We start from the raw sequence: 12,484 nt of genomic DNA, 5'->3' as shown, positions 1-12,484 counted from the left end.
TCATTTTAATTGAAAATTACCAGATATAACCAATAGAAAATGCTACAACAAGGAAAAATAAAACATTACTAATGAAAGGCATATTTGTGCTATGAGTTTTATCAAAAGTTGTTACAAATACCTGTCCTTCCTCTAACATAATTAACATTTTTGGTTTTATTTTTTTGAGTCCTGGCAGGTACACAAAGCAAATCACAACGACACTGAAACTTTATCCATTCAGGAAACCTCTTGCAAAGCAGATGACATTGGAGGTGCCTCAGCTAAAAGGCAGCCAGTTCAATGATTTCAGCATGTTCCAATATTTGAGGCAGTCCAACTGGAAATAAACAAGGTGCTAATTCTCCACCTAAAGAATAGATTCACATCAGGAGAAAACACTTGTGTTGATAAGGTCTCACTTTTGCTTACCTGTGGTAGAGAAAATTGAATTCAGTCTGGAACTGATGCTGGAGAGAAGGTCTATTAGAATTATGAGAAAAGGAGAGGCTAACACACAGATTATTCAGACCCTTCTTAGGAAATGGAGCATGAATGTTTTCTAAAGACTTCAGGTTCAGCATACATTATCAGGAGGGAAAAAGAACTACTTAAAATATTGGACATGTAGGAGAGATATTCCCTGGAGCCCTTGACCAGGATTCAAAAGACAGCTTCAACTGCATCCTAGCACAATCTGGATAGTGGCCTGCATGTTTTTCTGCCCAAGCAGGTAGTCAAATCAGTAGGTCAGAGGCATGTTTATCCTCTCTCTAGTAGTTTCACGTGAAGAAGAGCTACTCTAACAGAAGAAACAGAATCTCCTTCACCATATTGTAAACCAGGATGCTGCAGCCTGACGTCTTTCAAATTGTGGTATACCCAAAAAATATGAATGCTCCATCTTCTTCCCAAGGAAAAGGTGCAAAAATGTTGCTGCAGCAAAATATATTCTTTTACACAGCCCTCATCTCCAATGCAACACCCTTTGTTTTGGTAAGGCTTGTACTTCTTTTGGGATTTCTGGAGCCTCAAATGGTCAAAGCATTTTCCTTCATAAAATGTATTTCAAGAGAAAGCTGAACTGGAAGATCCCTTTTTTTTTCCCCCTTCCTTTTTTATTAGGTAAACTTTTTGCCTGGCAGAGCCAGCCTGCTGTCTTGTGTGGATTCTTTAGGCATGTATCTCTCTGTCTCCATGGTTTATACAGAGAAACCAAGCCTGAAAAAACTTCTGCATTCTGCCTCGTTGATGGCTTCATGACACAAGTGTGTAAGATTTAAGAGTATGAGAAAAAAGGTTGTGACAGGCAGATATTAGTGAAATTCCTTCAGGCTCTACTGGAAGCCTGAAGGAATTTTGTCTGGTGACAAAAATGTAGCCTAGTTAAAAAATTTCTAGATATTCATGGTATGAATTATGTAAAGCTTTGGTTTTCCTTGCTTACATAAATCTACCTGGAAGTCTTGCAGTCCAGGTGAGTTTATTGTGCAGAATAAATCTTTATTCTATTTTGCAATCCCTTATACTTTTAGCATATATATTTTGTAAATTCAGTGCATGATTTTTAGTGCATCAGTGTTCAGATGACTAGAGGCCAAGATGTTCTGATCTCAGTATAAACTTTTCATTATTTCATCACAAAAAACTTGTTAATCTAAAAAGAAGACACTGAATACAGTAACACTAGCTTTGCCTTGATTGTTTTTTTACCCCCATGTCCCATTTTTCCAAAATACACAGCAAAGTTATAAAAAATTGAAAAGTAGAACTAATAATGAGTCTCAACCATCATGATAGGTTTTTTTCTTTTCTGTTTTTCAAAGAACACACTTTTTTTTTTCTTTTTTCAGCATAGTACAGTTCCTTAAGGCATCTAATCATCAACATGTTGGCTCCAATCAAGGAAAGGGAATGAAATGTTTACCCCAACCTGAGTCAAAACCTATTGAAAAATCCCTGCCAAAAATACAGTCTAATGCTACATTCTTTGACCACACTTTCTTTCTGAGCAGTCAGCCTGTAGAGTTATCATTTCCAGCCAGATCTCACAATTCCCAGAAGATGGCTGCAGGAACTGGTGAGCAGCTAAAATGAGCATCAAAGATAAAATTACTAACACTATAGTTGAAATGATGTGTGAAAAACTGGAATAAAAAAAGGTAATTAACTTCGAGACTACTGCCAGAGCAAAGGCTTCATAACGAGCTGTACAGATTATTCAGAATTGGGGGATTTAGTTTTGTTTCTAAAATAGAATGCAGATTACCTTTTAAGTGTCTCCTTTTTACAGTCTTGTTTGTGAGTAATCCCGTGAACAGCTGTTTAGCCCAACACTTTGAGCAAAGAGCCCAAATGACTGACCTGATGTAACCTCTCTGCAGCTACAACTGCTCATCTAGACTGCGATCAGAGACTCCTGCTGCAATGCAACCACTGCGGTTAATTAATAGATTATTTTCTCTCCCCAATTTTAGGATTTCAATGAAAAAAATATAGTCACTAGCCAGGCTGCTGCCAAAAGCAAAAAAAGATCTTGCTTCATAAAAGGACAAACAGGAATTGATTCATTATGCCTGAGATGTGCAGGACAACGTTGCAAATTAAACACAAAGGATTTTACTATATGATATTTCACATGCGTTTGACTCTTACTTTTATACACGTACTTAAAACCTTTGGACGTTGCAATTGTGTCCTTACAGTTAAGTCAGTCTTCTACATGTTGGATTATAAGGACATAGGCAGTAGCTGCACATGTATATTTGTGAATTAATTCTGCTTTTACTGTCCAAGTCAAGCTGGAATTTGAGAGCTGCTCCAGTTTGTACTATTACCACACCCCATTATTAGATTCACTGATGTCAGGATGTAACAACAAATTTGGGCTTCTGAAAAGAAGCAAGTTTTAGTCTATTTATGATACAGGTAAAGGCTTTTGAAGTGTACCAATTTCTGCCACTAAGGTAAATAGGGTATGAATATATAGACAAAGAAAGACATTCCCTAGTAAGCAGACATTTTTTAGATGGATCTGCCCAGCTGTTAAGCATCTTAGCAGTGGAAGGTGTATATAGTTGCTCAAGAGACATGAACAATTATCATGTGAAGACACAGCTTCCTCGGAATCCTCTTCACCTTCTGCATGTGTGTGTACTAAGCTCTCAGTCATTGCTGCATGATCTGGTTTTTGTATATGGAAGGTTGATATAGAAGTCTGACTTGAGTGTCATGTAATTTCTCCTGACATGCAAAGGCCAAAATGAGAATGATGTGACACTTGTATTAATAAGGACTGGGAAATAATGATTCTGGTTTTGCAGTTATTCCACCTTCTGCCCTGCTCTTCTCCTCAGTGAGTGAGTGAGTGAGTGAGTGAGTGTGATTTTAAGGAGTTTACAAACAGCTCCATTTAGCTGAGGACCTGATCCATGAAACATCTGTTTTTTCTTAGCCTGGGCTAATTCAGGTTTCTGAATTAGCCCAGGCTAAGAAAGAACAGATGAAAGATGAATGGATGGAACAAAACAGTTGTGAAAATCTCCTTTTCCTTCATTGACTTAATAATGGGTAATGACTTCCCAGTCTGTTCCTGAACCATTTAGTAGAGTAAATATGATGGCATATGTCTAATTAATCAGTAATTATTATCTTAATATTAATTGCAGTTTGTGAAATGTAGTGAAAAACCTCAGTGTGTTGATGTGTTGAAGAAACAAGGCTAAGCCACTTTTTGAGTTTGAAGCTTCTATTATTTCCTTATGTATTTGGCATAGTATTTTCAGGCTAGGTATATAAAACAAAAAATAATAGCATGGATTGATACGGCTCATCCAGGATAGCAAAGCCCACAGTATAACCAAATTTTGACACTAAATACATAATATCCTAGTAATAGCCACAATTGGTGTAAAAACAAAGCAAAAAAAAAAAAAAAAAGGAAAAGCGTCTTGCCAAAGAAGGAAGGAACACAGAGTAATTGCTAACTTGTTCTACCTCTAGCATCTAAATGGTTTTGTTTTCAGCCTTGATAACTTATTAAGAAAAATCAAGTATATATTTAATAATTCATTCATATTGAAATTAAATTATTTTGTAATGTATCATTAGTTGGATATTTAATATGTTGTACATACATGAGGTTGAAGTCAGACACATACATGCTAGAAGAACAAAGAACAAAACAGATATTAACTAACACTTTCTAGAATCACTCCCATGCATCAAAATCATAATGAGGCAAAGTTGAAATACTCTGTAAGCTAAAATAATTTATTTTATAGCTAAAGTAATACTTGAAATATAAAAATATTATACTGCAGTGACAAAGTCTTCTTTTCTGATAAGAATTCTTTCGAGGGAATAGTTTGTCATAGGAGATACTGGCCACTTCAACAGCACTGTGCTGACTGCTTCCTTATTTCAGATGAAATAAGTCACTGAGGTCTGACCAAGCCTGCCTGCACTCTCAGGACTTGAAAGGATGAAATATGCTGTTTAGCTAGAGTAGCCCCTGGCATTTACAGTTTTTGCAATCAACAAAGGCTGCTTCTGCCAAAAAGATTACTTTCTGTAGCCTAGCTAATGCCTGGGAGCCTGTGTAGAACAATCTACATCCTGCAGTACACACACAAGTCGTGACTGCAATAACCCAGAGAAACCCTCTAGCACTCATGACTTAGTGAAATCTTGTTTCAAGCTAATCTGCAACCAGAATGAGATCATCATTTTCACTCTCAGATGCCCTGTTCCTGATAGAGAGTGCTAGGGACCAGACGTGCACAGCTTAGGCAGCTTCAGGCCAATGTGCAAAACTCTTCTGCAGAGAATCCCTGTAATGAGAATTTAGAGACTTGCTGGACTTTCTGCTTGGAGGGATATGTTCTCTTGAAAGAATTAATTCCTTCCTTTTGAAACACTGAAGCCTCTATAATGAAGTAATCATCAGAGCTGTAAGTCACAGTGACAGATGGTCTCAGCTGCTATGACCCTATAAGTAATATATTCAAGGATATCAATGAGTGGGTCTTATTAAATGTAAAATTTAGAAACTGAAAAATTCCTATTGAGTTGATGCATTTGCTGTAGTTTTCAGAGGTTTCAAAATGGAAATTCCACTCTACTCTTTTGAGACCCCATCTGGAGTGCTGCATCCAGCCCTGGCACCCCAATATAAGAAGGACGTGGACCTGCTGGAACAAGTCCAAAGGAAGGCCACAAAGATCATCGGAGGGCTGGAGCACCTCTTCTATGAAGACAGGCTGAGGATGTTCTACCTGGAGAAGAGAAGTTCCAGAGAGAACTTTGAGCACCTTCCAGTACCTAAAAGAGCCGACAGGAAAGCTTGAGAAGGACATTTCACATGGGCAATTTTTATGATCTGATTATTAAGAAATGCCTCTGCAAGGTTAAAGTGCAAACAAGATCATATGTCAAAGTCAATAATATGGATTCTATTCAACAGTGAATGTGAAGAGAGATAGAAAGATATAGGAAAGGGGGGTTGGGAGAGAAAAAAAGTCAGAGATACAGAATAAGCAGAAAGGTATCACCACTCCATGGATCCAGGCAATATCCTGTTGGTCTTTCTTCTTCTGCCCTTCTCAGTGGTGGGGGTCCCCAGGTCATTCTTCTGGGGTGTCACCTTCATACAATCCACGTTCAGTATCCACAGGGTGCAGATGCCATGCCCATAACTTGGCATGGCATGTCTATAAGCAGTTGCTTCCTTTGCCACAGTCTGTCACAGTGAGAATTTTTTCTGGATGCATTAACTAGGAGGTGATAAGCAAAGCTCATCTCTGCTAGGCCTGGAATCAGTGCCTTCTTGTTGCACTTTCCTCTCCTCTGTGCTTATCTGAAGTTCCTGCTCTGGTAGTTTATCCTATAGCAAATTCCTTGTGCAGCCTTGATAATGTTTAAAGGCAATTGTGATCTTTAAGTGTCTTACAGCATGTAGTGACAGGACAAGTGGCAATGGCTTCAAATAGAAAGAGCGCTGGTTTATATTAGATTAGATATTAGGAAGAAATTTTTTGCCATAAGGGGGATGAGACACTGAAAGAAGTGGCCAGAGAAATTGTGGATGTCCCATCCCTGTAGGTATTTAAAGGCACGTTGGCTGGGACTCTGAGTAACCTGGTCTAGGGGTAGATTCCCTGCCCACGGCAGTAGAGCTTGAACTAGATGTTATTTTATGGTCCCTTCCAACCCAAATCATTCTATGATTATATTTAAAAATGCCTTCTTATACAGTACATTCTACCTCATCATAACTGAGGAACTGTCTTGTGATTCCAGAAGCTACAGTTTTTGAGGAAGTTCAGCTGTGGCACAGGGTCTTTCAAGAGCATCAGTTTGTAGGATTGAGGTTTTACTGATCTGTCACTGATCAGAAAGACTGGAACAGCAGTGCAAATAATATCAGAAAAATCTCATGTTCTTTGCTAGGGACTGAGATTTTATTTTTGTGCTGATTGCTTAGAGGCCACGTTTTTAGTGCTCTTTGAGTTGCCTGGATTTTGTCTTGCTACACAAATCTTTGCTCCCAGACTCTGGGGAATTCTCTTGGAGAAAAGATCTACCTAGCCAAAAGCCATCAGACCCTTGTTGCAGTTTAACTGTGAATTTATACCCTTGTGGCGACAGGTTTATTTAGTAAGCATTCATATATGAAGGTCTCAAAGTAACTTAAGAGTAAACCTAAGAGAAACTTAAAGAGAAATAAAAACTTAAGAGAATAAATCTAAGAGAATGTGCCTACCAAATCAGACAAACCCTTTATAAGGAAAGGAAATATTTTTATCCCTTTAGCTAGAAAACTCCCCCTCCCCTTTCTCTTTTTTGGAGTGTGTCAATCTTTCTTTTGTAGTTTAGGAATGGTATTCCCCAATTTAATATTCCCACCAAAACACTCCCAACCATTCACTGCTTGCTCACTTCCCCTTGCCCTGACCCATTCTCCTTCCCACTGAGGCAGGACGGAGAGGAGAAAAGAGGCACAAAAGTTAAAGATCGTGAGTTGAGGTAAGAAAAATTTATTGGAAACAGTGATGAGATAGGAAAGCAAATGGTATCAGCTACAACATTGATAACAAAGTGTACAGGATAGGCAAATGATTCACAGTTGCTTGGAAACTGTGGTACCCAAGCTCTCCCTTTGCCACCCTTGACCCATGACACTTCCCATGGCCTGGCTCAGTGGCTTCCAGGGAAAGAAGAAGCTTTTGCTCCATCCAGAGGTTTCTTCTGAGTCACCCTGCAGCACCCAGGCAGTGGGGTAATAAAATGCACGTTACATAGTAAACCACAAACACAGCAGATGTCAACAGCCAAAGCCACTCACTTCCTTCACTTGTCTCTCTGTTGGTTTTGTAGGTCTTTGCACAAGAAATGGCATTCATTAATAGATTCATAGAATCTTTTAGGTTGGAAAAGACCTCTAAAGTGATTAAGTCCAAACAGTATTTTGGCACAGCCAATCCGCCATTCCAAACACTTCCACCAAATGCCACATCAAAACATCTTTTAAATGCCTCCAGGGATGGTGGCCACCACTTCCTTGGGCAGTGTGGTCCAGTACTAATAAATACTAACAGTGTCTGTTAGAAATAGTGATTCTATGAACAAAGGACACCTATGCTAGCACATCTGCAACAGAGACTTCACTTACAGAAAAAGAGATGAGCAGATGATCAAGCAAACTGCACATAAACATCTAGAAGATAATGAAGTGACACATCCAAAATGGACTTCTTAATCCATCCAGTGTATATGGAGGAAGCATCAGAGTTCATATATCTTGTGTTTCAATGGGCATTGCCTTCCATTCATCTATAATTAAGTAAAAGAAACATGAACTACTACACTAATTAATTTTATGCATGGGAAAAACTGTCTAGAAAATAACACACTGTCAGAATGGGAGATATGCAAAGCAGCATTCTAGTAAGAGTTGATCTGCATACAGTGTTTCATAAAATTTTCATGATTAACCTGAGTCAGGAAGTTTGGGGACAGAAAGTGGGACAGTGGAAGCAACAGAGGGGAAAGTATGACTACTGAATCTGCAGATGATGTCAGACTTAGAAGGACCTTAGAGAGCAAGCTTAGGATTCTGGATAATTTTTTTGAATTGGATGAATATTCTTCAAAGAAGGCTGCTTACCATTAAGAATAAGAAGCAATACACTTAGTCAGGAACAGTCCTTTATGTTAACATAGCAAGAGTAAGAATTGGCAAGAAATCCTTCTGTGGGAAAAGAATGATAGTGAAGGATATAAGTCAGCAATGTCATGTTATTGCTAAAAAAAAGCAACCCTAAACCCTCTATACTGAAAGATAATTTATATTTTTATATCTCTATATATGGTTAGAGAAAGAAGGGATTATATCTTAATAGACTGAATTCCACTGCAGTCAGCATTGCCAGGGTCTCAGCAGGACATCTATGTCCACTTTTGATGACATGCTTCCAAAAGGCTGAGCAAAAGGCATTGCAGAGAGAACAATGAGAGAGAGCACTATAAAATATCACCTACAGGGAAAAGTTAAGTCAACTGAGGCTATTTAATCTAGAGAGGAAAATGTCAAGGAGAGACATAATAACAGTCTTTGGATGTTTAAAGACATTGCTGCTAAAAGCAAGTGAATAAGCTCTTCTCTATGTCTGTAATTCGCAGGGGGATAAAGTAATAGGCTTAAACTCAGGAGGAAAGATTCAGGTTCGACATCTGGATATCAGGCATACTACATGTTCCCACTGAAAGAAGAAAATTTAAGACAATGGAGCTTGATTTATCTCAGCAAGGTGACTGCACATAATAGGGACTCGGGAATGATCAAAACTTTCCTGACGATTACGGAATTTGATGCTACTCCAAGCTGTGATGTGGGGAGAGGAAAGGTGAAAAGTACAGTGTAAATAACATTGCAGAAGAAAGATTAAAGAGGAGAATTAGGAGAAAGTAGGTGAAAGGAAGCAAAGGGAAATAAATTAGGTGGTGAGGGGAAAGTAAGGATGCACCGAGAAGATAAAAAGGCGAGGATGGGGGTGAGAAAGAGAGAATCTTGCACAGAAGATCCAGTCCTAGATGGATCCATTTAGAAGTCTGGGGTAGTGACATAGAAAAGTGGTCCAAAATATTTATTGCCTCCCAGATTTTTCTAGATAACAGTGCTTTCCAAACTCTTCCACAAAGCCCTCTGTTTGCATTCTTCTCTGCTCAGGAATAACTGTAAAACCACCTGGCAGTTTCATCACTTTCTTCTTCCTAGTTTTCTCGCAGCAGTTCATTGCACAGCCCCAAGATTTCTCAGTCAGTGTTCTCAGAGGGTGACACTTCGGCAAACCCAGCCCTTTCTGTGCTTGACTTTGGGTACCAGGAACTAATTACTTTGGAAAGTAACTTTAGTAACGAGCATCATGTAGGAATTCTCCAGCAGGAGTCTAGGGGATAAAGTACATTTCTCCATGGCGCCATTCTGCTGGCTCGTACCTTCTTTTTATTCCTGCAGGCTCCTTCCTTACTCACCCTGTACTTTCCAAAGGCTGCAACATGGGAATCAAGGGAGCTGTAGGAAACAATGTAATTTGATGCTTGACTACCTCTTCCATCTGCAGCCTTCAGACATTGCACAGCAACCAAAGCCCAGGAGTTAGACATCCAAATAATACTTCTGAGGGTCTGGCAGTAACATGCTGGTATCTTTTACTGTTCCTGTAGTATAAATATAACATAATCATCATAAACCTACAAAGTATAGCTAACACCGCTTGAAGTAAGGATGCATAAACAGCACAGAGATGGTTGCCCCTTCTGGGCAGGTAGTTATATGCTCCCACTTTTTCTGTGTCAATGGAAGGGAATCACTAGCCATGATGATTTATTTGTGAATTCTAGTGTCAGTGACAAAATAACGGGGAGAAGAACCATCAAACAACACGCAAGAGGGAAAAATGTCTGAGCAATTTGCTTCCCATGGCACAAAGTGTAGTGTTGCATCTTTAAACAGCCAAATATTTAAGATCACACAGAGGAGGCATTTAGAATTGGGAAAAAACCCCAAATTCATTTAAAAAATGTGTTTGCCCATTAATGTTTTCAGCCACATGTCTGTAAATCATTTATCAGCTAATTCTCTGCAGGTGCATTGTCTTGGAAGTATAACTTTTTCCCCTCTCAGCAACACTGCTTAATTTGATGAAAAGTGTTGTCATGATGAGCATCAATAATTTTCCCCTAGCCCATAATTCATTGAATTACAGCCAGACCAGTGCAACTTTATGAAATTAGAAAGAGCCCCTAACAAATTCTTCTGTGAGAGAAGGAACTGAACACTCTGGTGTTCAATTGCCTGAGAAAGGGGTAAGATGGCTGTGACACCAATTTAAACAAGTCACAGACCTGCTGCAGTTCTTGGGAGGTGAGGGAGTGTTGCTGTACGCAAGTGTTTTTCACCATCTTAGAAAAGAAATTATACATGAAAAATTCAGAAGGCTCCAGTTTTTTTCAAGCTTTCTTCAATGTGCCTTTTTTCCCTTTAGGGAGTGTTTTCTAACTGGGTTATAATTAGGATCAGTATATATTTTTAAATGTAGTTTGTTTGGATTGGTAGCAACATTCATAGGGGAAAAAATCCTGATGACAGTAAGATCTGTCAAGCTGAAGAGAAAGTCATGAACAAAAACCAAACAAGGTAAAAAGGTCAAACTAATAGCAAACAAGTAGTCTCCAAATTTTGTGCGCAATAATGTTCTCAAAGTCTGAACACAAAGTTCCACTTCTGTTATTTCTGCCCTTTTTGGCCTGCTATACCCTCACTTCTAAAATTATTTCCTAATCACAAGGGAAGGGAAAATTAAACTGGACAACACTAGGTCCCAGGAACTGTGCCTCTCACCACATCCTGGACTGACACTGAAGAGCATCCCTAGTGTACAAAGAAATTGTTCTAATGAAATTGTTTTCTCCCTCACTCAGACATAAAAGATACTTTTCCTCAAGTGAAGCTGCTGTTAGAAGGTTCCATTGAAGTAAAGCAGCAGCAGGCAGCAGGTGGCCATTATTTCTGGATTCTACTGAGACAAGAGGAAATTATTTTCTTGTTTTGAACAACAGACAAAATTCAGAATTTGAAAACAAATTTCAAAAGTCTTACAGTATAAATCTATGCTCCTGCTTTCACTTCATTCAGAAGGTTCTCTCTGCTTTCATTTCTCTCCTAAAGAGCAAACACTATTTTGATAAGGTTTCCTCACACAGGGATTCTGAAATCTCCGCTCACAGTCCTCCATTGCTTTTTCAGAGGGAATTTTCAAAACAGATGAAAGTTCTAGAAATCGTTTGTTGGATGTCCCAGGGTATTTCCTTCATATCAGAAAGTGGGCAGTCTCCAGCGAGAACAAAATGTGTCTTGGTTTCAACAGAATCATTAATGGATACATCATCCAATGCCAACTTTTCTTTTTTTTTGCCTTATGTTTTAACAATGATTTGTGTTTACTTTATGGAGATTCAGCGATCCTTAAAAAACAAGCTATGTCTTCTACCCTTCCCTGCAATAGAGAACCAAGCTCCATGACTGGACAAAACCAAATTACTCAAGGCTCATTGCACCTAGGTGGAAAGAGCAGATTTTGAAATCCCTCAACACACTGCTTTTCATGTAATCAGACAGATTTCTTTAGGGAAGATTGTTCTTGAGGAAACAAATGTGAAATAACAGTACAGCAGCAACAAAATTCTTGGAAGGGTGGCTAAGGGGGGCAATCCTGCCTAACTGGCTTCTGAAAAGATGGGAAGCTGAGCAGTGTTGCAAGACTGGACAGAGGTACTGGACAGGAGAGTGCAGTGCTTCTACATGCCAATGGGAAAAGTAGGAGATGGATGAAGTGATCTCAAGTTCTGTGCCCTCTTGCTTGCCTTGGTCCTGCCAGAAGTTTCCCTGGGTAAGCAGCATCCAAGAGCTCCACCATTTCTCCTGGGTGTTCTGAAAGCTGGTGACAAGGCTGTGCCCTCAGTATGGCTTCACTATCCCTGCAGTGCACACTGGGGCCTGCAGTTCCTGTGGCTGGATCTGGGTGTTTGGAATTATACACTTGCAGCTAGTGCAAAAGAGCTTTCTGAAGTGTGGGGGTATGGATTGCTTATGTACTGCCTTAGAGCAGCAGACCAGCTTGCACTCTATGTGCTTCTTTTTAGTGAACAAAAAAGGCATATCAGGATGGCTTCAGATCACTAAGCCAGTGTTGGAATTGAGTCAGTAATTTCTGTGATTATTTGAATCTGTTATCCCACAGTTCTTTTAGATTTTGTCACTTTTTCACCTGTATTACATGGTTAGTTGCCTGCATTGTCTTTTGTTATGTATCATGTAGATGCTGAATCCTGTGTATATTACATAGTTGTACTGCTGTGCTGGACAGAGATTTGCTGGATGCACTTAATATGACAAAAGCAATTGATGCACTATCTCAATACTACTAAAAACCATTAAAATGCA

The sequence above is a fragment of the Molothrus ater genome, chromosome 1, assembly GCF_012460135.2.
Source record: "Molothrus ater isolate BHLD 08-10-18 breed brown headed cowbird chromosome 1, BPBGC_Mater_1.1, whole genome shotgun sequence".
NCBI lineage: Eukaryota > Metazoa > Chordata > Aves > Passeriformes > Icteridae > Molothrus > Molothrus ater.
This window is presented reverse-complemented; position numbering follows the sequence as displayed.